Source organism: Jaculus jaculus, chromosome 4, assembly GCF_020740685.1.
Source record: "Jaculus jaculus isolate mJacJac1 chromosome 4, mJacJac1.mat.Y.cur, whole genome shotgun sequence".
NCBI lineage: Eukaryota > Metazoa > Chordata > Mammalia > Rodentia > Dipodidae > Jaculus > Jaculus jaculus.
This window is the reverse complement of record NC_059105.1, coordinates 40,155,612-40,178,954: the sequence shown is the minus strand read 5'-3', so window position 1 is coordinate 40,178,954 and position 23,343 is coordinate 40,155,612. Positions and strand designations below refer to the sequence as shown.

At 41.5% G+C, this 23,343-nt stretch overlaps 1 long non-coding RNA gene across 1 annotated transcript in view; it reads right to left on the bottom strand.

The window, feature by feature from the left end:
- Positions 1-695: 695 nt before the first annotated feature.
- Positions 696-23,343, bottom strand: part of LOC123460201 — a 35,885-nt gene continuing 13,237 nt past the window's right edge. The window contains exons 2-3 of the long non-coding RNA XR_006636853.1: positions 9,391-9,503; positions 696-827 (exon numbers count right to left, since the gene is read on the bottom strand). This is a non-coding gene — a long non-coding RNA (uncharacterized LOC123460201). The remainder of the gene's footprint in view (positions 828-9,390; positions 9,504-23,343) is intronic.

Below are 23,343 nucleotides of genomic sequence, written 5' to 3'. Positions count from 1 at the left end.
GTATACCACTGTGTGTGTCAGATTAATTTTGCTATAAGTTTTATTGGATTATTGCATTATAAATGACAAAAGCACAACCAGTCTTCAGCAAGTTTGCCCAGTCTGTGTGGCTGACTGTTCATAGAGGGTGGTTATCAGCTCACGTGTTTAGAAGAGCTGGCCAGATCTTTGGTGGGCTGGAGAGATGGCTTAGCCATTAAGGCCCTTGCCTTCAAAGCCTAAGGACCCATGTTCAAGTCTCCAGATCCTACATAAGCCAGATGCACAAAGGTGAGGCAAACGTAAGGTTGCACATGCCCACTAAGTATGTCAAGTATCTGGAGTTTGATTGTAGTGGCTGAGGCCCTGGTGTGTGCCAATTCTCTGTCTCTCTCTCTCTCTCTTTCTCACCCAGTCTAAAATAAATTACTTAATTTTTTTCCATTTTTGTCATATCTCTCTTCCCTTTCCCATTAATACTCTTCTTCCCCATTAATCTCCTTCTTACCTTCACACCTTTTATTCAAGGCCCCAATGAGTTAACTTAGGGCTGCTTGCATGATCATGAGTGGAAGGTTATTTACTGTGGAATGGCTGCACCACTGATAAACCTGACTCCCCTCACACAGCAACCATGCAGCAACCATTACCTGCCATTAGTTACTCTGGGTGGTGCCAAAGTTCATGTGTTCTTCCACTATTGAAGGTGATGTATTGACAGGCTCAGTCTTGGACAGGAAACCATCGCCTCTGCGAATTGCTTCTGACGTCTCCTCTGTAGCCTTCACAGCATCCAGCACCTGCTGCGCTCCAAACAATGTAACCAGAGGAACTAACCCTGTGTCAGCCTAAGAACACAGATAGGGGCAGCCATGGAGGCCCATGGGTCCACTGCCCCTTCCAGAGGAAACCTGTTTAAACATACAAATCTAAAAATTCCAACCTAGGCTCTGCATATGGGAAAGAAAATGTGGTGTTGGTCTTTGGGGGCTGGCATTACCTCACTCACAGTGTCTGTAGAGGCCATGGATGGAGGAAAAGGAGAGTTTTTAAAGGGGAGGAGATAGGAGAGCACATGTGGTATGAAATTTGAGTAGGGAATAGTGGGGAGGAAAGATTTCAACAAGGATAGAGCAGGGGTGTGGTAGAAAGGAGGGGATATGGAGAGACTAACCAAAACTAAGTACAAATTTAAAAGTCAAACAGAAACCTATCGTGTTGTAAGCTAATTAAAATATAACCAAGAGAAGAAAGCCTTTGAACAAAGGTATCTACATGGATAGATAAAGCTGTTCTATGAATTCATAGGTTAGTAAGCAAAAAAGCCCAATGCCAATTGTGAGATACCATCCTAAGAGTTGTTGGTCAGGAATACCACAGAGGCCCTTAAAACTACTCGGCAAAACTTGGAAAGTCCCTATTTCTGAAAGACATCACTGCCTCTATGGCAGCTTATAGATAAACCAAGATGAGATAAAAGCTCCCTCCCTGCTGACTAGCTTTCACTGTGCTGAAAGGTGACATCTAGGCAGCTGGAAGAGAAAGCTCGTTAACAGTCTTACTCAGATGTGATCCCACATGTGGCACAACCATCCTGCTAGGTAAGATGTGCCCACTGGTAGAATAGTGGCATGTCAGTTACAGGGATAACCAACCACTTTCTGATTGGATTTGAGGCCTGCTCCTCAAAGGGATATGCCTGGTACTGTAAAGCTGGTCAAAAACCCATGACTGGGGAGTTCATATGCTCTGGGGGGGGTGGGGAGGGTGGTTAACTACTACTATTGCTGTGTTAAATGGATATGATGTCATACCCCCTTCTAAATATTCCAGCTTATACCCATAGATTAATGGCGCGTTCAGCTTATGTCAGAGAAGCTTCTTTCTGTGGTGAGCAGCAGTTAATGTGGGGATGTATATCTGGTCAAAGTGCTGAGAATAAGCAACTATTGTTTGCTCAGGCTTAAATAGAGCTTTTCTATCCCCCCCCATGACTCAGAGAATATTGTAGAAGAGGACTAGGAAAGAACGTAAGAGCCGGAGGATGAGGAGAAGCACTGTGGAGCATTCCTTCTTGGATGCAACATGGTCGTTGCACTCACAAACACAACAGGAGCTATGTTTTCCTGCACGAAGTTGGCCAGTTGGCATTCAGATATTGATGGTAGCGGCCCAACCCCTCCTGAAGAAGCTATTGACAGTTAACAGATCCTGGGGAAAGAGTCATTCTTCAGTGTTTTGGCCATTGGTAGGTTGTCCATATTTCAGTTAATAACCCTTGACCCAGGCTCATGCAAACAACCCTAATTAAACACAGTGGTCAGCAGAAAAAAAAAGACATGAAAGTAGGAAGGGGATTAGTTGGGAAGAAGAAGGGATTTAGGAGAGAGAGAGGGATAAGTGAGGGTAATGGAAGGAGTAAATATAATCTAAAAGTAACATTTAAATAATTAGATAGGAAGCCTGCACAAAGTGTGCAAGTTAGCAGAGTGGACCCAGGCCTCCCCGGCAGCTCCCAGCCGATGGCTGAGCACGCAAGGATTCTAGGGCCTGGTGATTTCTCCAGACCCCTTTGCTCTTGATTAAAACTCCAGTGTGCTTCAAGCTTTCTCATAGTTGCCCTACAGTGAAGGATCTTCTACCCATCTTCCTTCCTTCCTCATCTTCCATGAGCATCAGGCCCACTGCATAGGCTTCTCTGGCCGGCTCCTGTCTCCTCTCACCTTCATCTTTCACAGGCATCCCTTGCCCCAAATTATCCATACTTCCAACTTTGTTTTAAAGCCTGCTTCCCAGAGGACCTGAAATGATACTAGGCATATGTACAAGGCTGGAGAAATTTATCTTAATGCTTAAAAGGTTATTTTGATTCAGAATGTAGATTGATATGGTTCTATTCACAAATTACAATCTGAAACTCTGAAAACACCAAAACTTGGTAGGACGTTACACAAGATTATTTATAATCTGTAGGTATTCCACTTAAATCACATGTCCTGTTATAGGAATATAAATGTGCTAAGAATGGGCTATTGTTCCAAGCTGTGCTATGTGTGTGATATATTGTATAATGTATACATAAATTAACTCTCTGATATCTGCAAAAAAAACCTCTAAATTATGAAAAAAAATACCTGACTCCAAAACTTATGAATAAGGGATTGTAGCCCTGTACTATACAAATATTGAAGTTTCTTTGAAGTAACTAGTCCGCAAAGGAGTCCCTGATGAGTCTTTCATCCTTGGTTTGGTCTCACACATTGAATCTAGATGCCTTATCAACAGACTGTGGCAGAAAAGATGCCGTGTGAATTCTGAGCCCAAGTCTTTAGAAAGCCTTTATCTTCCACTTTTGTAATTTCGGATAATTTGATCCACTAAGAAACCTGGCTGGAAGACAAACCACACAGAGAAGCTAAGTGGAAAGGGAGAAGTCCCAAAATTGCTTCTTATCGCAGGGTATCTTCCAAGTGCTTCCTTCTAGCCATCTTTACCCAGGAACCAGACATGTTATTTGAAGCACCCACGGATGTTGTGGTTCCTGCCATGAGACTTTAAGTCATGTGAGAGACCCTAAAAGCCACCCAGTCAATTCACAGAATCATAAGAAATAATACACTTTTGTTGTTGTAAGTCACTAAACACAGTGGTTGTTACACAGTAGAAGGAACTGAAATGTACTTTTCCCTCTGCTCACAGACGAATGAAAGGTCACAGGGTGAGAAAGACACCCCCTGAGAAAGAAATATAGCATCAAATATATGAAATGATGACAGCTTTCACTAACTAAATGCCTGTTATGTGGCTAGTACTCTGCTTACATAAATTGACTCAGAGTAGCCCTGGGTGCGGGGGGGGGGAATAAACCTTTACTAACTCCATTTTCCATGCTAAGAGGTATCTGAAATTTGCCTGGAACTTTTCAGCTAGTCGGTACAAAAGCTAGGATTCATACCTAGCAATTTCCTACAAGAGTGCTGGCTACCGCCCAGATCTTTGCACCTCAGGAAAATAATCTGCTTGATTATGAACATGAACTGTTTCCCCCATTCTGCATCTGATCTATCAGAGGCTGCACCTCTTTCCCTTGGGAGTCATCCATCTGCCACCTCTCAATGCATGTGTTGGGTACCTGTATCCTCACCAATAGGCACATCCCATCCTCCAGGACACAATACAGGCAGGAGATGGACCATGACTTGACACAAAGGAATATGTCCACCTGCATTTCCACTTCAAAGGTCTCAGGGGGAGGGAAGGGGGTCTTTAACTTCTAGGTTACTCCATTCTTACCATTTCTTTGAGTCAATCCTTGACTCTTGCCCAGAATACCCTTCCCCTCCTTACCTTGGCTTTTTGCCCAATTATTTCCCAACCTCAGTTCATGCTTCCTCCTGATCCAGTCTGAACTTACCCACTCATCCCAACACCTCACACAACACATGGGCCTGAGTTCGTGATTCCTGGTATGGCTCATGTGGTCACTGTACACTATATTTTGTCCTGACCACAGTGCTATATTGTTCAGACTATTTATCTGCCTATATCCTGTACCATTCTGCAAACTGCCCAAGGCAAACAGTACATCATGACCATCTTTCATGCCTTTATGCAATGCTCAGTCCACAGATCATGATGTAAATGAGTGGATGAGAGAGTAAATCGCAGATGAGATATCATTATCTTCTTCCCCCAGCATGATTTCCCCATGAGGTTTAATGCTATCAAATAAGTGATGAAAACCTTAAGTTGTGTTTTTGGTTCTGCAGGGCCTCCAGTTATTGATGGCTGGCATAAGCATGTGTGAGGGTTGGCAAATTGCTTACTATTAGACTTGGAAAATGACAAATGAAGTTTCCTTCTTCTGGTCAACTGAGAGCTGAGACCCAAGAGTACGAACAGAAGGATTAACATGTTACTTTTATTACACCTAAAATCAATTGAGAACATGACTGATCCAGTGGCTAAGTTGGGCTTTCACATACTTTCTCCCATAGGGATAGTGAGAAGGCAGATCAAGCCATTCATTGAGAGTGGCTGCCTCACCCACTTGAGAGCAGGAAGGGGAAAAGTGAAGGACCCTTCCGTGTTCGCAACCTCTTAAGAGTTTTGTTTCATACATTCCAGAAGTATTAAATACATCCATTGCAAAAAAAATATGGATCACATTATGACAATCCCTGTTACGTGGAACAGGAAGAAGGAGCCCAGCGGGGAGACTAGATACATCTCTTGTAGAAAGACACTTCCTAAAAATACAAAACTTGGGACATGAATGCACATCATGTGAAAGAACACAGAGAAACCAGGGACTCTACTCAAGAACTTCCTGATATGTTCATAGAGAAACACATGGTGGGTTAATTGTGGAGGGAATAACCAAAATGCTTCATGAAGTTACAATCATGCCCTGCCTAAGTGCTTGAAAACACTGATTAAGAATTTACAGTGTGCGTTGTATCCACTCAAGCAATAATATTTATGGCATGTAGAATAACAAGCCTTTTTGCTAACATATCCAATGACATTTCTGAAACATGAGCAATTATAGTGTTCTTTCATTTGCTTGGATATGTGGTAATTTCTTGTTTTTAATGGGAAATACTGAAATGTTATAATACTCAGGCCGAAAAAAATGAGGTGTTTTTTTAAACACTGGAAAATTTGAGAGGGAAAGTGTAACTCTATCTTACTTCCTATTGTAGCTTAAAATATAGCATGTTATTGACTTCAACTTCCCTCTCAGTTTACTAATAGTGGGGAAAGATATGTTACATTAAAAAGGTCATAACACTGAAGACTAGGATTTAAGTGTCAATGTGCTTGTGACTTCCAGCCCCCTGACGTTCACTCTCCTTGTTCCATCTGTAAAGTGGAACACACTGATATGGTTGGGACATAAAGTGTCTTCCCAAAAACCTCATGTCCCCATTGAAATGTCTGGAGGTAAGGCTTTAGGAAAGTGATGGGATCATGAAGGCTCTAACCTAATCAATGGATTCATCCATTCATACTTTCATCACATCATGGTATTATTGGAGATGACAGAAACCAGGAAGTGGAGCTTCATGGAAGAAAGTGGGTCCCTGAAGGCATGTTTTCATTTTCCACCTGTTCCAACTCTCTCTCTCTCTCTCTCTCTCCTTCCCTTCTTTATTACTTTCCTCCTTCCTGACTGCTATGTAATGAGCATCTTTCCTCTAGCCATGTCCTTCAACCATCTCTCTGCCTTGCTATAGTCCTAAAAGCAAAGGAGCCCACTGACTGCACACTGAACCATGAACCACAATCAATCTTCCTTTCTAGTGTTTCTCCCACATATTCTTGCCACAGTAATGAAGACTTCACCATATCTACATTCCTAGAGTGAAATAAGTGTTAAGTGGGACAAAGTGCAGAGAAATGTACAGGACAATGCCAAGCACTTAACTAGCTGCCTCATGGATGGTTTTAAAAGTAGTCAACACATCCTGCCAGCACAATGGTAATGATACCAGACCCAAGAGCCAGGGGATCCTGGGGAAATCTGATTTGACTTGCTTGGATTTTTCACCCAGGTTGGGCTTGCCCTGAGAACACAATACAGCTCTTAATGTTAAATTACAGAAACAAGTAGGTTTAAACTTGGAAAGAATAAGACAACATAATTGAAAAACACCTCAAAGTCCTTTCTGTAAGCCATGAGCTAAGGGTATGAGATCGGAATTGTTAGTGAGATACACATAGTCACACTGAGGACAAAGCATGAATGGATGGTGGGATGGGGAGGAGAATGGATGGATGGTGGAGTGGTGAGGAGAGTCTATGGGTGGTGGATACTTTGGGAAGGAAAGTGGTTACCTGTGGTGCATATGCAGTGAGCAAGCCAGCTACACAATGTAAGAAATTATTCATTCTGGTGTGAACACTATGGTGTAACACTTCAGTTCTTTTCATCTATTAATTGCACATGCATATTCAAGTACACCAAGATCTAAATGTCTAATTTGGGCTTGAGGATAGATACTGTACAGCCCAAGGGACAAGAAGACCAGGCTTGATGAGAAGTTCTGACAGCCTAATCATCACGAATCTGAAAGTTTTCTGTAATCATCTGTTTATTATTCATCCTTTCCACAGTTGGGATTTGGGGCAGTGAACAGAGAAAAAACAAGATAGCACCACAGAAACACCATTTCCCAGGAAGCAAGCATTCTTCTTGGTTAGAAGTAGACTGGAATGTGATACATCTAAGGTTATATTTCTAAATGTACACATTTACATAGTTACTCATCTTCAAATTCACTTTTAAAAAACTTATGGACAATTTTATTTGTGGACAGACCTTAATTTGATCACAGTCCCTTCCCAGTGCCATCTTTTCCTACTCCTCCTTGTCTCTTCCACTGAATCCCTGCTTTACAACGTGTCCTTCTTCTACTTAAATGACTTTTTTATTTTTTTGGCCCTCCTCCAGCATTCTTGTGAAAATGTTGTGAGCTCAGTGTTGTGGAGGTCACAATAGCTGCGATAAGGCCACTTATGCAATGGTCACTTCATTTCCCAAAGTGCCCCTCCCTACCCTCTGGCTCTCACAACCCTTCTGCCCCTTTTCCACAATATTGCTTGAGCTCAAAGCATGTAACTGAGATGTCTCACTTAGCACTGAGCACTCAACAGTCACTTATTCTCAGCACTTTGTCAATTCAAGTTTGCATTTCGATTTTCCAGTTCCTAATTTGAACATCTAATATGGGACTCATAATAATTACTTTATCCCAAATATTAAAATTACGTGTGAGATGTTAAGCTCCTTAAAAGTAAGAATTATACTTTTTAACCATTACATCTTTCTTAGCATCTGTCTATAATGACTTATTAGAATCTCAACAGATATTTAATGACTGGAAGTAAATTTAGATAGCCTTGTAAGTATAATAGATACAATTTTTTCCATATTCTATAATAAAAAATGAGATGCAATAATGCATATGGTAGTAGAAAGACATTCATTCCTTTTTTGCTAAGTGCAGTATTTAAATAATCAACGCTATGCTTTCTATATGACTGCTCTATGGAAGGGAATTTGATATGCTCACATCACCAGAGTGGTCCTCTGTGTGCAGGAGAGATCAGACTCTCCCAGACTGAGGCTAACCTCTACTTCTGCCACCCGTCCTTTCTCTTGCTTTCCTAAATGTGGCAAGTATCTTACCACTGTGGTGATGTCCTCTTTCTCCATTAGGACAATTAAACTCAGTAAAGGTCATCAAACTATCACCTCAATTTGAACAGTTTCAAATAAAAAAAAAAGAGAGCACCAAGACTTCCCCTCTTTGCCTGCCCTCAAAAGTGTTAGGAAGAAAGTGACTCTAATGTTTCCTGTTCAAAAGAATGTCCTGTCCTGCTGGAGCACAGCATTTACAGTCTAATGTCACAAAAGAGAGCAATGATACACCAGCATCTTTTTTTCCCTTCAGTATAAATGGTCACCTGAACTCCACAGCTCAGCCCTGGATAACTGAAACAAACAGCCTGGGAAGCAGATTGCTTGGGATGGGAAGTAGAGCTGAGATGTTTTACTAACAGTTAAGTATTCTTCCATTTAATTTCTTCCAGGATGGATGAAGGCAAAGCCACCATAAAGTTTTATTTCCCCAGACTCTCTCTGAAGCAGCAGGGCTACAGGAGCAGTCTCCAAGATTGGTTTGTTAAAGCTCCCACGTCAACGCCCTTCCTCTGCTGGGCTTCACTGCCAGCCCCTTGCCCTGGTGTCACCATGACCCAAAGTTGGAGATTGAAAGGCTGAGCCTCACCGAGCTGACACGAATGGTTTCTAAGGAAAGTTGTATATATATATGAAGTAAGAAAAATGAGCACCTTATTTTAAGCATGTGTCTCAGAAGCCTCTGAATGATTTCTATAAGACACAGACAATAGGAGAAAATACAAGAAGCAAGCAAAAGACAAGCAGATAGGATCAACTCAGAACAGCTCGAATGAGACCAGGAACAATACAGGGTTTTGATTGATAAGGTGATTTAAAAATTAAAAGAGAGAGGAGCCTATCTCTGAGCTGAATGCCAGGTTCTGGAGATTGATGGATAGCATGAGTCTCCTCTTTGTTGCATTTCAGATAAAGATGTGTTTTCTTTGAGAAAGGCTCTTTAGAAGACAATTGCTTGACTAGAAGTATGTCTATGGGGGAGAGAAAGAGAGGAAGGGAGGGAGAGAGGGAGGGAGCACTGTAGCATTTCAGAGCAGGGCTCTGCAGCTAGAATGCAAGGCTGCTCCAAACCATCAGCATTTCCCATAGCTTATGTATAGGTAAGGTACTTTGAAAACACTCCTCCCAGATGAGCCTTCATTTCCAATTGTGTCTATGCACCATGTGGTAGCCAGCATGATTAAGGAAAAAGTGATTGTGTGAACCTCCAAGTCCATCTGTCATGTCATTGGCGTTGAAGATCCTCGCTGAGAAATCAGCCTCCTCCTTCCTTCAACTGGTGTTTTCCCATCCTCGAGACAATACGAGACGCTCTTAGCTGGAGAGGAGGGAACAAAGGGGCAAGGAATTCAATAAAAAAGAGATTCTAGGCAAAATGAAATATTGTTTCTCTGTCTGTATTGCTTCCTCCGTCTCCAGCCTGCCAGAGCATTAACTGTTTGTCTGCTGCTGGGGAGGCAGAATCATTTCTAGACCTTGTCTGCTGAAGGCTGAGGCCTTTGCTGCACTGGGGATGTGCAGTGTGATAGAGTGAAGAAGCCATGCTGGACAGAAAAATGATGGGCAAAATATGAAAACTGGATGTTTCCCCCCAGATCATAATTAAGTATACCCAAGCTCAGAAGCATTAGATTTTTTAAAATGGTATCTGTGATTTTTAAAAAAAAAAATATTTACCTGTGCATATGTGCCTGTCTAGAGAGAGGATACACAACATTCACCAGACTTTTAAAGAGTTTGTGACCTATAAAGCTAAAATCCACTTAAATAAGACCTTCCTTTCTAACTATTTTTGTGTATTTTCTCAATTACAGAGGACCCATTTTCTGTTACTAGGTATCATATTAGGGGTTGGAAGACAAATTCTACCAATAAAACACTTGGACCAAAAATAGACAAAAAAGAAAAGAAGGAAAGAAAGGGAGAAAGACAGAGGGAAAGAAAATAAAAAGAAATACAAGCAAACTAGAAAACAAACACCAATCTAGAAGACAAAAGATGGTAAGGTGAAGCATTTACAAGAATATTGCTTGTTCACCCCATAATAACAATACAGACTCTGGCAAAACATAAAGTGCATAATGTATGCTTTTTTTTTTCTTTTAGAAATTACCTTATTAAGAATTTTCTCCTGTCTTAACTTCCTTCCTTCTTGCCTTTCTTTCTTTTTGGTGTTGTGTGGTGTGTGTGTGTGTGTGTGTGTGTGTGTGTGTGTGTGTGTGTGTGTATCATCTGTCTGTCTGTCTACATGTATGCTATAACATACTTGTGAATGACAGTCCTTGCCTTCGACTTTGCTTGAGGCATGGTCTCTTCTTCACTGCTGTGGGAGCTGGGCTAGTTGGCCAGCAAACTTCCAGGAATTCTCTTGTCTCCACCTCTCTTCTTACCATAGAAGCACACTAGGATCACACCATCTCATTCTAATGTTTGGCTTTTTACATGGGTTCTCAGGCTCTGAACTCAGGTATGCAAGTTTGCACAGCAAGTGCTTTAGCCTCTGAGCCATCTCCCCAGGCCCGAGATTTAATTTTTCTTATTTTATTTACAGAGGAGAAAAGATGTAACTATTTGGACCAATCAATTCATTTTTAATTTCTTCAGTTGGTATTAGATTTGAAAGAAGTTAATTAAACTAAGAGAATTATTGTAGCAAATATTTCAGGTCAAGAACTTTTGATGGAAAGAATTATTAACATCTTGCAATAACATGCTGGCCCTGGAGTTACTGAAAATTTCACTCTGTGTACATTCTTCTTAACCTGAATAGTTTCTAAAGTTAAAAAGAGGCTCATAGTACTTCAGAATAGTGTATATAATAAATATTAAAACTATGTAGGGCATGAAAGCTACCCCAAGTGTGGATTAAAGGAAAAGTATTTCTATCCCCTCACATTGATTTCTCCTTCATCAGAGTAGAGATATGCAAGGTAGCCTTAAAGAGACACAAACACCCCTTTATAATCCAAACATTCACAAACTAAAAGATGGGAGTTTCTATAATGTGACAAAGGGTCTCTATAAAAGCAAACCTAACCTCATATAGAGTTTAAAACACAAATCAATGGGATGGAGAGATGGCTGATCAGTTAAGGCCTTGCCTGTGAAGCCTGAGGACCTGGGTTTGATTCCCCTGTACCAATGTAAGCCAGATGCACATACATGGTGGTGCATGCCTCCAGAGTTCATATGCAATGGCTGAGGGCCATGGTTCACCCATTCTTTCACTATCTGCCTCTCTCTTTCTCTCTAATAAATAAAATAAAAAAATTTTTTAAAATAAAAATAAAACATTGGGCTGCAGAAATGACTTAAGTGCTTGTCTGTGAAGCCAGAGGACCCTGGTTCAAGGCTCAATTCCCTAGGACCTATGTTAGCCAGATGCACAAGGGGGCGCACACGTCTGAAGTTTGTTTACAGTGGCTGAAGGCCCTGGCATGCCCATTCTCTTTCTCTATCTGCCTCTTTCTGACTCTGTAGCTCTCAAATAAATAAACAACAAAAAAAAAAATTTAAAAAGAAAACATGAAGCAAGATGACTGTCTACTCTTCCTGATTCTTTTGCCCATTGTACTAGAGGTCTTAGTGAGGATAATTAATCAAAAATAGAAAGAAAAAATTGAAATTAAAAGTATCTAAACTAGCGGGCTGGAGAGATGGTGTAGCAGTTAAGCGCTTGCCTGTGAAGGCTAAGGACCCCGGTTCGAGGCTTGATTCCCCAGGACCCACGTTAGCCAGATGCACAAGGGGGCGCACGCGTCTGGAGTTCGTTTGCAGTGGCTGGAGGCCCTGGCGCGCCCATTCTCTCTCTCACTCTCTATCTGCCTCTTTCTCTCTGTCACTCTCAAATAAATAAATAAATAAAAATTTTTAAAAAAAAGTATTTAAACTAGCAAGGAAGATGTGAAGAAACCTCTGCTCACATACAATCTTGCATGTAGAAGATCCTAGTGTTCACACAAAAATTGTAGAAGCTAATAAATGAGTTCAACAAGGTGCAGGGTTAATACTAATTATATTTCCTACAGTAGCACAGAACAAGCCAAAATGAATTTTAGGGCTGGAGAGATTGCTCAGTGGTTATGGTGCTTGCCCATAAAACCTAACAACCCCAGTTCAACTCCCCAGTACCCACATAAAGCCAGATGCACAAAGTGGCACATGCATCTGGAGTTTGCAGCCACTAGAGGCTCTGGTATGCACATTCCCCCACCCCCCACATTGCATCATGGCACCCACTTTTAATCCCAGCACTTGAGAGGCTGAGATAGGAGGATCACTGTGAGTTCATGGCCACCCTGAGACTACACAGTGAATTCCAGGCCAGCCTGAGCTAGATTAAGACCCTTCCTTGAAAAAAAAATTATTTTAGAAAACAATTCTATTTATAATAGCATCAAAAAGGAATAAAATATTTAGAAATAAATATAATAAAAATAGTATAAGGTTTTTTTTCCCTAAAATTACAAAATAAGACCCAACTATATGAAGATACACCCCATGTTCATGGATTAGAAAACATAATATCCATTAAATGTCAAAATTTTTGAAACTAATCTTTAGATTTTACATGATTCCTATTAAAAGTACAGCTGGAGCCGGGCGTGGTGGCGCATGCCTTTAATCCCAGCACTCGGGAGGCAGAGGTAGGAGGACTGCTATGAGTTCGAGGCCACCCTGAGACTCCATAGTGAATTCCAGGTCAGCTTGGGCTAGAGTGAGACCCTACCTTTAAAAACAAAAAAAAAAAAAAAAAAAAAAAAAAAGTCCAGCTGGGGTTTTGTCTTTATTTTGAAATTCCTTTTTTTTTTTTTTTTAACCAAAATAAGCATGTCAACAGAATAATAATATAATGGGGAAATAAAAGGGGCCCTAAGGTGCCAAAACTACCATGGCAGAAAAAAGCGTTAGAAGATTTATACTTCTTTATTTCAAAACTTAACATAATGTATATTTATCAGTAGCATATCACTGTAATAAAGACAAGCAATAGAATAGAACCAAAAATTCAGAAATAAATCATTTTATTTTTAATCAAGTGATTTTTAGTAAGTGTGCCAAGATAATTCAATGAGGCAAATAATAATCTTAATAAATAGTAATTTGAAAACTGGTTATTCATATGCAAAGTAATCCAGTTTATTCCTTAAATAAATATTAGCTTAAACACATTATAAGGCTAAATGTAAATTCTAAAACCATTAAAAATAGATAATTCTTAGAAAAACATGAAATGTTCATGACTTTAGATCAACAACAGTTGCTAAGATATGACAACAAAAAGCTGGGATGTAGCTCAATGGGTAAGTCTTTACCTAGCATACATGAGGCTCTGGATTTGATTCTCCAGTACCACAGAAACCAGGCCTGGTGGCTCATTCCTATAATCCCAGCATGTGGGAGGCGGAGGCGGGAAAATTAAGAGTTCAAGCTTATATTGGCTATATAATGAGTTCAAGGCCGGCCTGGGCTAGATATCTTGTCTCGACAACTGCAGCAACAACAAAAGATAAGACAATAAATGCATACATAACAAAATAAAAAACATGAATTTGTTTTCATCAAAATGTAACAATACAATAATAGACTATTAAGAAAAATTGCATATAATGGTTTGTGTGTGTGTTTGAAACAGGCTTCCATTTCATATGTAAGAGGTCCGCGTGATCAGCCCCAAACTCGTTATGTAGCGCAGAACGCCAGGAACTCCCTATGTATGCAGACTGGCATTAGACTCATGAGCCTCCTCTACCAGTTTCCTGGGTGTTAGGAGTGTAGGTATGCACTGGCATGCTGAGCTGAAAATATTTTCAAATATTTTACTTAATAAGAATCCAATATGTAACTCTTAATTCATCAATAAAAATACAAATAGCAATTATACATAGGCAAAAAGAAAAGGCATTTCTCTAAAGTAAATAGTCACACTTATAATCTCAACATCTTTAGTCATGAGGGGAAGGTAGGATGAAATCATAATGAGTCACCACCACATTTTCCTGAGTAGGATGCCTACAATATAAAGTACAAAGAATAGCAGATGCTGATAAAGATATGGGGAAACTGGCCAGGCATGGTGGTGCACACCTTTAATCCCATCATTGAGAGGCAGAGGTAGGAGGATCGCCATGAGCTTGAGGCCAGCCTGAGACTACATAACGAGTTCCAAGTCAGCCTGGGCTAGAGTGAGACCGTACCATGAAAAAAAAAAAAAAGATATGGGGAAACTAGACCAGGCATACATTGTCAACAAGAACATAAAAAGTTGCCAACATTTTGAAAAGAGTTTGGCAATTCCTTGAGATGGTACCCATAGAGTTATAGATGTAGTGATTCCACTGTGCATATACCCAAGAGAAATGAAAACACATGTACGCACAAAATAGGTACACAGATATATATCTGCAACATTTTTCAAAGTAGCCAAAAGTTGTAAACAACCCCAAGCTCATTAAATGATAAAACAATAAACAAAATGGTCCATATCCATTATTTAACCACAAAATGAGTACAGGTCATGCTACATCAATGACCCCTGGAAGCCAAGTATTGTGTGAGTCCATTTTTGTGAAATTACCAGAATAGATAAGGTCATACAGAAAGAGATTAGGGGTTCCCAGAGACCAAAGTAGAGAGACAATGTGGAGTGACTACTGGCAAGCATAGGTTTCATTTTGTAAGTGATGGAATTGTTCTGAAACTAGGTTGCTAATGACTACACAATTCTATGACTATACTAAGTTACATATTTTTTATAAAGGTTTATGGTCTGGGGAGATTGCTCAGTGGTTGAAGTCATGCTGGCTCAGGTCCAATTTCCCAGCACCCTCATAAAAGCCAGATGCAAAAAGTGGCATGCACATTTGGTGTGAGTTGTCAGTGGCAAGAGATGTCACAAACACATACACACACACACACACACACACACACACACAAATAAATAAATAAATAAATAAAATTTAAATTATAAAGGCCAGAAGGTCTCAGGTGTCTATATCATAATTGAATTGAAGGCATGGAGGTTTTAACACACTCAAAGAGCAAATGTATCAGTCATGAAATTCAATATACAAATCAGAAGTCAACTGATAAACCATCACTGGTAGATCGGAGTATTTGATCTAATTCTTCATGTTCTTGGTTAATAAAAGTATAAGATTAGGGCTAGGGAGATGTCTCAGCAGTTAAAGGTGTTTGCTTGCACACCTGCTGGCCCAAATTCAATTCTGCAGCACCCACATAAAGCCAGGCACAAAGTGGTACACATATCTGCAGCCCCAACGCTCCTAAGGCGAGGGGAGGTGGGGTCAGGAGAACCTGAAGGGCCCTGGGCAGCTTTGGTGCACACAAAGTGGCAATAATAATAATAATAACAATAATAATAATAACAACAACAACAACAACCAGGAAGACCCTGTCTCGAGCAAAGTGGATGCAGAGGACAAACTCCCTGAGGCTATCCTCATACCTTCATACATGCGGCGTGGCATGCTTGCTCCAAAACATGTACTATACCCATCTACACAACATACACATACGTGCTTGCACACACAAACATACACATCATTTTTTAAAGCATAAATCAAAATATACAAAATTATTATCTGGGATTTAGTAAGAAAAAAAAAAAGTCAGCAGTCCATGTGGTTCATCGGGATCCATGCATCCCATTTGCAGTGTGACTTTGCCGTACTCCCCTGAAGGTGGTGGGGTGTTCTACCCCACCCGTCGATGTTAGCCCTGACCACGAGGTGGCTTGCACATGGGAGATGAAATGTTGGTGAGCAGGGACTTGATATATGTCTGTGTGATTTGGTTTATGCACTAATTGTTCATCATGTGAACATTTCTTGGATAGTCACCAGTTGAAGGAAGATGAGATACACAGGGAAGAGATCTGGAACGACCACATGGCTTGAAACTGACTCAGTACTTTTGTGGCCTAAATCAGAACTACCTAGGCTACAAGTGTACCTACCTGAAATTTTGTGAAAATGAGAATAATAACTTTTATCACAAACCATTGAGGTTTTAGAATTGTTCTGGGGGCTGGGGAGATGGCTCGGAGATTAAAGGCACTTGCTTATAAAGCACGCCAACACAGATTCAATTCCCTACTGCCCATGTAAAGCCACAGTGACACATGCATCTGGAATTCACTTGCAGCGGCAAGAGGCCCTGATGTACCCATTCATATTGTCTCTCTCATAAATAAATAAACAAACAAAAAATATAAACAAAAAATTCAAAACTTTTTGCAAAATATTACCATGGCTATAACTAATATCATATTGCAACTTTCATCTGCATTAAAAGGTGTAAACAACTATTTCCAGCTTTATTAAAAGCTGCTGGGTCAACTCACAAGTGAAGGTGTGAGGAGGGTCATTAGACCCCCACCTGAGTTTCCGGCACCACCTGCACGGGCTGTAAGCAATAATGCACAAGACCTCATGACCTCAGGGAGAGAGAGAGTATAGAGAGAGGAAAAGAGCTAGGAACAATGAGCTCCACTGAGGTGGCGTCTCTGGAGTCTCCATGCTCTGTAAGGAAGCCCTCATCACCGAGCTGAGGGAGGAGCATCCGAGGAGTAATTTTGATGCAGGAATCTCTATCATAATGGCTGCTTTTGGGACCCATGTTCCTGTGAGTAACCCCTCTTTATGCTCTGTAAATGACCCTCCCATAAGCTCATTGGTTCACTGAACTGGCATTGGTGTAATTATACTTTGGTCTGCCATCGTTGCCCTATTTGGGGTGAAGACATGTGTTTGCATCTCCCCAGGGGAATAGTTTCCTAAGACATATATCTCCACGATGGATGAAGTAGATACTCTGAGATAAAAGTAGACCAGTGTCTGCCCAAGAACTATTCAACACAAATTGAGCCTCCTGAGACAGACTATGATAGACAAACCTCCTGGGCCCTAAAAGGAGGAGGAACAGATGGGGGAAGTCCTTCTATGGTAGTGGACACTTCATGCAATAGACATGTCTTGGGTATTTTATAAAATATTTAAAAAGGGGAAAACTAATAAATACTAATTCTTAGTATGTTCCAGTTTTGATCAAGGTCTGCATTGCAGCCCAGACTTTTATCTTAATTTTCATAAATAGAGGGAAAACTAAAGAAAAACTTTGATTACAAGCAAGTTATGTTAGTTATGGTTGTAACATGCTGAGGAGCAAACACTTAGAGTCTATATTGCCTTCATTTACTCTGCATTTGATTCTAAGTATTTTTCACTTGCACAGTTCCTAGAGCTGAGAACTGAAATGAAACCACAATTAATTGATGTTACTGGAAAATGTAAAAACAAGGGCTTGTACATTTACTTATGTCAACAATTCCAAAGAAAATTGCTATTATATCTTAACAACTGTCATCCACTTGTCTTCTTTCATAGTGTGGCTTAAACTATAACTATAATATCCTCTATTTCCCCTAATCATAACAGTAGCCACCATTTCTAAACACCCACCATGTACCAAGGACTACAAAAGTCACTTTTAAAGAATGGATTTATGTTTATGTTTGTATGTGAGTGTGTGTGTGTGTGTGTGTGTGTGTGTGTGTGTGTGTGTGCACATGCCATGATGTGGTAGTTTGAATCTTATATCCCTCATACTTGTGTGTTTTCAACACTTAGCCCCCAGCCGGTGGCAATTTGGGAGGTGGAGCCTTGCTGGAAGAGATGTGTTTCTAGGGATGGGCTTAAGGGTGCTATAACCAGCTCCCCCTTGCCAGAGCATAGCTCATTCTCTTGCTGCTTTCTGCCAGCTGCTGTGGCAAAAACTGATGTCCCAGCCTCTTCTCTGCCATCCTTTCCTTGCCATCATGAGGCTTCCCTTCAAGACTGTGAACCAGTCATCTCATTAGCTGCTTTTAGTCAGGTGTTTTATCCCAGCATCACAAAGGTTCTGGAGCAAAACACACACACAACACACATGTGGTAGTCAGAGGACAACCTCAGGGTTCGTTCTCCCCTAAGACAAACTTAATCTTCTTCCCCTGCCCCACACTATCTACATATCCATCACTCTATTTGCCTCTTTCTTCCTCTCTCTTTCTCTCTCAAATAAATAAATAAATATTTTTTTGAGAAACAAGTTTTGGGCTGGAGAGGTAGCTTAGTGGTTAAGCACTTGCCTGGGAAGCCTAAGGACCCCGGTTCGAGGCTCGATTCCCCAGGACCCACGTTAGCAGATGCACAAGGGGGTGCATGCATCTGGAGTTCATTTGCAGTAGCTGGAGGCCCTGGCGTGCCCATTCTCTCTCTCTCTCTCCCTCTTTCTCTCTCTGTCACTCTCAAATAAATAAATAAAAACTAAACAAAAAAATATTTAAAAGAAACAAGTTTTATTAACTCCAGCTTACAAGTGAGGAAACAGTAGCGAAGAAAGATTTAGTAACTTCACCAATAAGAATCCATTGTTAATGAGAAAGTGTTCTGTGAATTTTCCTAGGGAAACGTAAAGAAACAGCTTATTTACTGGAGATATACTGATAAAACAAGCAAACAACAACAAAAAGGATTCTGTCCAACTAGCTTGGTGAGCTAATGAATTTCTTCTTGGATTTCCCTATAGGAGACTGGGTGGCTCTGATGGTCTCTATATATTAACTCTTACTGGGGAGCTGCACACAAACATCAATTTACCCTGGATAGAGCATCAAAAACAGACCAAAGCAATAATTTCAGCAAAGTCCATCTTAGCGAACTAGTGAGTTTCTGAGGCTTACCTACAGAACATGACTGAGGGATGACTCACAGGCATGTGAGTGACCCCAAAGCATTTGCATTACTGCAAAGTCCCACCGCACCACAGATACAACCTCACAGAAGCTGAATCACGGAGCCTCACTTTCAGCACACCTTCTTGCTCTAGCATCTCTCAAGAAGACTTGCAGCCGGAGGGCAGCAGGAGGAGTAATGGTTAGGATGCCATAAAAGGGTCTTGCGGTCTTCCCTTCCTTCTACTTGGAGGTGTCCATAGCTCAGTTACCATTATCACAGACCTAGCTATCACTGTATTGTTCTGCGCAGTCAGTTGCTATGGTTACTAGGCCAAAGTAATCTCTACTCCAAAATGAATCTTGTATGATCAAGTTATACCCATAGCGGGGGGAGGGGGTGGGGAAGGCCATATTACAACTATTGGGAATTCTTATCCTCAGCATGGACAGGTCAGAAAAAGCTGTGCCACTGGAGAGTCCTGCTTTCAGTCAATTGTTTATCCCTTGTCTAGTCTGGGGGGAAAAATGGGTCTCGTGGGAACCTTAGAATCCTTGTGAACCTCACCATTCCTCCACAAAGGAATGTGCATAGGCCCTGTTTCATGAGTATTCTGAGTAGGTTGTTCAAAATGCCATGCCCAACTTAGAAGAAACAACTACACCACACTCTACCTTTTCCTCCAGCTTTTGCATTCTTTTTGTCCCCTCATCCATGGTATCTCATGAGTCTTGGAGAAATAATATAGATATATGAGTATTTTCTTCCATTTAGAGTTGAGCACTGAGCTGCCACGGGACAGCAATAATACAGACCAGAACAATTGCACTTATTCCCAACAGCTCAACCAGATATAACTCTGAAGTGGCAGAAGTTTCTTTCCACTACAATCAATGGCAACTGGGATCCCTGGTTATAAACATACAAACATTTAGAAGACAATCTGACGGGTACATCATATCCATTGAACAAGATGACAGCAGTAGCGTCCTAGTTAGTGCCACCTATGACTCACTCTCCAACCACAGGTTTTTGACTTGGCTTACAGTGCCAAATACAGGGACCCTCTTATGGAGTAGGGCTTAAAACCAATCAGAAAATCATTGGTAGCACCCACAGTAGCAGTGCCACAATTGCACCACTATGCCCATCTTGCCTGGTATGCTGATAGTACAGCATGCAGGGTCCATAGCAGACAAGGACGTTAATGGCAATTCTCCCTCACCCTTAGCAGCTGCCACAGCTCCTTTCAGAACTTCAAATGCTAGCCAGCAAAGAGGAAGCTTCCGGTTCAGTCTCAAATTTATTTTTCTGTGTTTTGCAATGAGTATGTCAGGCAATACGAGTGCAATATTGCATGGCATGGGCTGGAGAGATGGCTTAGCGGTTAAGCGCTTGCCTGTGAAGCCTAAGGACCCCAGTTCGAGGCTCACTTCCCCAGGACCCACGTTAGCCAGATGCACAAGGGGGCGCACGTGTTTGGAGTTTGTTCGCAGTGGCTGGAGACCGTGGCGCGCCCATTCTCTCTTTCTCTCCCTGTCTCTTTCTCTCTATGTTATTCTCAAATAAATAAAGGAAAATTAATAAAAATACTGCATGGCATATAGTTCTAGCATACCACCAACACCAATGGCAATATCCTGTATGTTGGGAGTGGGTCACTTAGTAGATTCTCCGGCCAACAATTCACGGGGAAATGGGCACTCATAGCACTGGGATGTTTTTTCTTTCATTTATATGTATTTATGTATGTATTTCAGGTTTTGAGTTAGGATCTCACTGTAGGCCAGGCTGATCTGGAATTCACTATGTAGTCTCAGAGTGGCCTCAAACTCATGTCAGTCCTCCTACCTCTGCCCCCCTGCCCCCCAAGAGCTGGGATTAAAGGCATGCACCACCACATCCTGCTTAATAATTTTATTGGGAACTTTAATATGTGAACACATTGTAAACTGGTCATAAGCCTATCATGTTGTTCTCTTTTCTCCTCTTTCCCCAACCCACATTCCACTGAGGACCCTCCTCAATGAAGTTATTGGTAATCACAATGGGATCATGAATGCACCCCTGCATTCCTGTGGGGAGGACAATGCCTCACAGTATGCCCTCCCACCCTGTAGTTTTACATTGCTTCCACCTCCTCTTCCACAATGTTCCCTGAGCCTTGGAGGGCATGTTGCAATTCTCCTTTAGTGTTGAGATCTCAGTAGCCACTTATTTTCTGCTTTGATGAGTTTTGAGTCTCCTTAGTGTCTACCATCATTTCTCTGGAGATGGTTCTTTGGACAGCAGATAGAGCTGCACTCATATTTCATCCACCACTACCTCTGTAGTGTTTCTTAGGCCCTGGAAAATGTGATAGAGATGACTCATCCCAGGCTAGGCATTTGGCTTTCTCTTCTTGTAATTTTGATGGATATTAGGTCTCCCTAATAGCCAAAGAACAGCAGAAGCTTCCTTCTAGAGTCTATGACCAATCCATAGGCTTATGACTTGGTTCTCAGTACTAGGCATGAATTCCCTCTCATAGAGAGGGCTTCACAACCCATCAGAGAGCAGTTGATTACCCCTGTAATCCATATGCCACTATTGCACTGTGATACATCTTGCCTGGCTGGTTGGTTTTGTAGCTTGCAAGATCCACTCCTTGTTCATACCGTTGGTGACTTTCTTTTATTTATTTATTTTTATTATTTTAGAGAAAGTGAGAGAGAAAAAAAGAAAGACAATTGGTGCACCAGGGCTTCAGCCACTGCAATCAAACACAAGATGCTTGCACCACTAAGTGGGCATGTGCAACCTTGCACTTGCCTCACCTTTGTGCATCTGACTTATGTGGGATCTAGAGGATTGAACATTGGTCCTTAGGCTTCACAGGCAAGCACCTTGACCACTAAGCCATCTCTTCAGCCCTGTTGGTGACTTCTAACCCCAGCAGCTGGTATAGCACTTTTCAGCACTATGACAGCTAGCTAGCAGAGAGCTGGCTTCCAACTCAGTTTTCCAGCTTGATCTCTCAGATGTCTGCAACTGTGGCCTGTGGTGTTGCCAGCAATAGGGCTTTACCATCTAATTCTGGTGGGTATCCAACACACTGAAACGTTTATCCACCAACATTATGGTTTGGGGGAGTGCCTCCCTCCACCCATGCAAGAGTTTCATGTTTAAATCCACCAACTGCTGGATTTTGTTTTTTGGTTTTGTTTGTTTTTTGTTTGTTTGTTTTGGTGTAGGAGTAGGGTTTCTTTCTAGTCCAGGCTGACCCAGAATTCACTATGTAGCTATCACTCATGGTGATCCTCCTACCTCTGCATCCTGAATGCTGGGATTAAAGGCGTGTGCCACCTCACAAGGCCAGTGGCTGTCTTTATTGTTCTCCAGATACCTTTCTACAAGTCTATGAGACGCTCAGGAATTACCATTATACATTCTTGTAACGAAACCTCTTAACAGAGCATAGGCAAAATGACAAAGCAAGGTCCAAGACCACCATTCCATGACAAATACTAACTTGGGGAAGCTCTCTGAAAGTACACTGCTTGCTATCCCAAGTATATGTGAATTGATTTTGGTGCTCACCTAGCTAAGATAATGCACACACACACACACACACACTCACTCACCAGCAAGATCCAATATAGCATGAAGAGATCCCATCACTTGTTTTGTGAGGGTTCGCTGTTAATTTTTTGGAAGCAGGGATGCCTTCAAACTCATTATGTAACTGAAACTTACCTTGAACTCCTGATCCTCCTGCCTCCACTTATCAATACTAGGCATGTACCACCCAGATTTCAGACCCCATCACTTTATCCATTCTTCTGTTAAAAGGGCTTACAGTGACATGGATGGTGGACACCATCTTACCTAGACCGCCATGATCCTCAATCATTTTCCGTGAGCTGTGCAGCCTCCTCACCAACCACACCTGGCCACTGAGAGGGCCTTGAACTGGATGTACAATCTCTCAACTTTATAGGTGTGTCTTTGGCCAATCACACATGGCTGCTATTACAGTTTGCACCCTCAAGTAAGACTCTCCAAAGGAAGTATGCAGCATACATCACAACAGTATCCCCACCCCATTTCATTTTCTCAAAGGGGAGAGGTGTGCACAATGACCAGGGGGATAACTGCCCACACCTAGGACTAGCTTACTGTTTTCCCCTGCCCCACACTATCTCTATGTCCATCAGTGCTGCCCATTGCTCCGGGGCTTTGGGGGATTACAGTGAGTTAATATGTACTTGGCTCCAGCACCCGCCAAAGTCCAAGTGTTCTGTGAACTAGTAGGGCACCAGAAAATCTGCATTCAGTGTTTGGCCTTTGGTTGCTCTGCTAGTCCTTACCTATAGGCAACCTGGAAGAGTCCATTAGGGGAGAAGTTCTCTATTCATGAGATGTCTGTCCTCAACTGCAGGG